Source organism: Microplitis mediator, chromosome 9, assembly GCF_029852145.1.
Source record: "Microplitis mediator isolate UGA2020A chromosome 9, iyMicMedi2.1, whole genome shotgun sequence".
Lineage (NCBI taxonomy): Eukaryota > Metazoa > Arthropoda > Insecta > Hymenoptera > Braconidae > Microplitis > Microplitis mediator.
In genome coordinates, this window is record NC_079977.1 from 1916499 (window position 1) to 1921665 (window position 5167).

The following is a 5167-nucleotide window of genomic DNA, read 5'->3' on the forward strand; positions in this document are numbered from 1 at the left end:
CGCTGACCTACGCATGTGATCGCGTGAGTGTAAATAGTATATTCGTTATGATACCAAACAATAACTGATGAAGAAATAAAAAATCCGTGATGTTATGATTGACGTACTCTTCATATAAATATATTATTGTTCTGTACTTCTATTTTTTTTTATTTTGAAAGTTTTTTATTAAAATTTTTAAAAATAGCACCATAATTATTAATTATATTTATATCTAGTAAAATATTTAATTATTTGCTAGTTAAAGTTACTAGTGAAATTGTGAAATTCATAAATTAAGAAGTGAATAACAGTTTCACTTGTAGAAATTATGAAAATATCGGTAGTTCAGTAGTGAAAATCACTAATTTGCTAGTGAAAATTTTAGTACTAAATTTATTATTGAGAATTCACTAATTTGTTATTTAAATACACTGATTATGAAGTGAATACTGCTTCACTAACGTAATTAATGAAATTTCCACTAATTCATGTTTAGAGAGTAGTTCTATACAAGATTTCATGTATTGTCACATATATATTTATATCTGTAATATATATTTTTTAATATATCTTTACCATACATGATATTTTCATGTCGGTGTTCAAACGGGCCTCGGTTAGAAAAAATTCGAACCCATTAACTCGGGGGTGGGGGGTCTTAAAAGTCTTGATATTTCTACAGAAATAATTGAATACAGGCAGTCATTTCATTGAGAACTTGAATTATTTCTGATAGGATTAAAATCTGTTTTCATTTAAATTCATCAGTAGCATAAATATGTCTGTAGTATACCAAGTTATTTATTTAAATAAATAAATGGCTTCATTCTAAGAAGCAGTCTGATAAATTGCCCGTTACGTGGATTAGTTTCTTTATATTATTATTATTATTATTATGTATTATACTGCATTAGCCATCGTATTCATTGATACTGTACGTATGCAGTCAAAGCTTTCATTCATTAAAAAAAACTCCCCTTTATTTATATTTTAATACGTTTTTAATTTTTTATCCGATTTTATGATCACCAGACGACATTGTGATGTCATTTATCACCGTGTTTTATTTTTGTCGTCTACTAAGACTGCATTAATAAACGCTACTGGATCAGATCGGGATCTACGGCTGATAAAAAATATATAAGGCATTAAAAATATTTATTATCTATTTTTTTTTAATAAACATTTTTTTTTTTTCTTCAAGACTTGAATTTAAAAACCGGTCGGTAAATTTGTATTAACGAAAGACCGATGTGTCGATATTGGCTGTCCTTTTTTTAAGATGAAAGAGCTCGTTTTTGTGCTTGGGACCTTTGTCGGTATCTGATACAAAGAAATATTAGCGGCCATTACTTGTTTACAATTTAAAGCACAGCCATCAGGAACAATTGACAAAGAGACACTTTTAAAAGTTTTCAGAGCTCGAACGGTTTCGTTACGTTCTGTTCAAACCATAGAAATATCACTACACTGAAAATTAATTCAACGAGTAGTTTTAAGTCCGAGTGAATCCTGATGACGTTTGCTTGTTGTATAATTTAACCATTTACTAACCGGTTGTACTTGCATTTATATTTACCATTTTGTGTCTTTTTTTTTTTTTTTTTTTTAAATTTTTTTTATTATTTCTACAATTATTTTTAAGTGTTTGGAGTAAAATTGATTTTAACTTCAGTTATTTTAAAGTTAACAAGATAAATAATTGCATGTTAAATTCCTTGGGTAAATATACATATATATTTTTATATATTTTGTTTCGTCTTAATGTACTAATAAAATTTCAATGGCATATTATTTTTCTACAGCCAATTGCGCTCCGTTAAAATTATTGTACATGATTTTTTGAAAAGTCATTTGAATGCATTGAGTTTCTGGTTTTTTTACACAGAAAATATTTCTGTCTAGAAAAGAAAAAATTTAGAAAAAAAAATTGGAATTTTGATTATTATTTGAATTTTCGAATTTTTTCAGCGGCCGCAATTTTCAGATGAGGCTCGAAAAAAAAAAAAGGGTTTTTTCGGGTCATGCTAATATATATAATATATATGTATACAGGATGTTCTAGAAAAAGTGTAACAGAAGTATATCATTGTAGAAAAAAATATCTAGAATTGAGTTCCTGAGGCATTTCTGCAAAATCGCTGTAGAATTCAAATTATGACAAAAAATTGACCCATGAAAAAATTTGTAATTGGCGCCAGGGTCAAAGACTAGGGGGTCTAAGTCGATGAATTGACGTAGGGAATTTGGTTTATTTTTCTTAAGTAAAATAACACGCGCCGCAGGATGATCAAAGTTCACTTTTCGATACAATCGCGTTTTTTGGAAATATCTCATGAAATATGCAGATTAAAGGAAAAAATCATAAGAACAATTTTGTAGGAAATTAAATTTTTGACAAAAAAGGTCTTATTCATTTTTTTTATAAAATGTGTATTTATGAAGATATTTTGAAAAAACTTTTTTTAGATCTTATGAATTGAGCGTTTTAAGAATTACAAATTTACAAATTTTGAAAATAACATTTTTCGAAGTATGTAGAAACTACAACAAGCATTAAAGATTGATATGTTACGAGTTACGAAGTTGTCTATATTTAAGAAAAAACGTTATTTTGACATTCGTTATCCTTAAAATGCTCAATTGATGATCTAAAAAAGTTTTTTCAAAATATCTTCATAAATACACATTTTATAAAAAAAATGAATAAGACCTTTTTTGTCAAGAATTTAATTTTCTACAAAATTGTTCCTATAATTTTTTCCTTTAATCCGCATATTTCATGAGATATTTAAAAAAAACATTTGTAATCCTTAAATTGCTTAATTGATAAGATCTAAAAAAGTTTTTTCAAAATATCTTCATAAATACACATTATATAAAAAAAATGAACATGACCTTTTTTGTCAAAAATTTAATTTCCTACAAAATTGTTCCTAAAAGTTTTTCCTTTAATCTGCATATTTTATGAGATATTTCCAAAAAACGCGATTGCATCGAAAAATGATCTTTGATCGTCCAGCGGCACGTATTCTTTTTACTTAAAAAAAAAAAATACAAAATTCCCCAGGTGTTTTTTCACTAAAAAGAAGCTTTTTATAAAGCGTCTGAGAAAATTCAATTTTTAATGACCACTCTATTATATATTTGTATGAATAAAAAATCAGAATTAATTAAAATATTTTCCAACCTCCAGACAAGGCCGTTAATTAAATAATGCTATTTATTAATTAATTAAAAATATAAATAAAAATCCATAGACTAGCTTGGACTGAAAAAGAACAAGGTAGACTAATTGACAGGTCGATTGGCTTAATTAAGTTAGCGCGGTGGTCGCTACGGGGCGACATAGATTCCGATCCTCTATTCCCTTACAAGAAAAATTAACGATCTGTTTCATTTATTTATTATTTTTTTTTTTCCCCCCCCCCATCTTCTCCCCATCCAATTTATTCGTCAGATCCCCGGTTACAATAAAAAAGCCACTCAATAAATAATTTCGGAAAATTATCTGCTGACAAACTCCCAGTATCCAAACCATGGAAATTTTTTCATACATATATATGTCAGTAATAAAAGGTGATATTATATATATTTCAGTGTGTGGGTGTTCAGTGGCCGCCCATGTCGATTGGCGTGCGGTCTGCCTCAAGTAACAATTTAATTACAATCCCTCGATTACTATATTCAACACACACACACACACACACACTTGCACACATGCGCTTTAAAATTATGATGTGTATATTTATTTATTTATAACAAAAGTGTCTTGCTGAAATGTATACGTACATATATATAGCAGCCACCCACGGTAAATTAATTTTGCTACGGTATTAAAATTCGGACGGTGAGCAATTTATACGGAATGGCGTTTCGTACCCGGCAGCGTTGCACAGTAGTCGTATAGGTACCACTGCAAGGGTGGGATTGCAATTAAGAGTTGGTAACAGCAATTTAAATGAATCCTTGGGCTAAAAGAATAATAGATAAAAAACAACAGTATTTTGTTCTATTTAGTTTTTTTTCGGCGATGGGAATGTCCCGAGGCGTACCCGGGAACGCGTTGCGTGTTTAGTGGGAACAATAAAGTCATTAGAATTGTACAAGAGAACATTTGGGAAACATCTATATTGTCGGGCAGGCTCGGAATAAAATTAGAGTATTTATGAATTCCATAGGCGAGATAAACTCTCTAAATATGAATTAGTGATTTTTCACTAATTTTAAGTGAATATTCACTAATTGTCGATGCTACAATCGTACCACGCAGAATTAGTGAATATTCACTAAATGAATATGTGAATATTGGAATTCACTGATTTGATAAGTGAATATGAGAATCCACTAAATTGAAAAGTGAATATGGGAATCCACTGATTTCATCGGTCAAAAAAAATATTATATTGCGAAAAAAAATACACGGAAAGAAAATTATGGCAGCGGTTCCCATAATTTTGTGAAATTTTTTCCTATACCATAATAGGAATTACGACCATAAATTATGGGAGCGGTTCCTATAATTATAGGAATGTTTCCCATAATTATAGGAATAGTTCCAATAATTATGGGAATGATACCCATAACACTATAGGAATGGTTCCTATAATTATAGGAATGGTTCCAATAATTTATAGGAATACTTTCTATAATATTATGGGAATCATTCCTATAATTTATAGGCATGGTTCCTATAATTTATAGGAACCATTCCCATAAATTATAGGAACCATTCCAATAATATTATGGGAATGGTTCCTATAATAGTATGGGAACTATTCCCATAATATTATGGGAATGATTCCCATAATGCAATTGGAATGATTCCTATACCATTATGGGAATCATTCCCATAATATTATGGGAATGGTTCCCATATTATCATGAAAAAATTAATTTAAAGAAGTGCGGTAATCACTTCTACAATACACAGAAATATTATTAAACATAAAAACAAAAATTCAAACATTGAAAAAAAAAATCGTATTTGGCAAAAAAACATTAAAATTTTTAACAAGAATTTTTTGTCAGCACAAAACATTCAAGAAAATTCAAATTTTGGGAAATTTCTACACTATTGTGCAAAAAAAAATTTAATGATATTATAGGGATGGTTCCCATAACATTATGGGAATAGTTCCCATAATATTATAGGAATAGTTCCTATACCAATATGGGAACCATT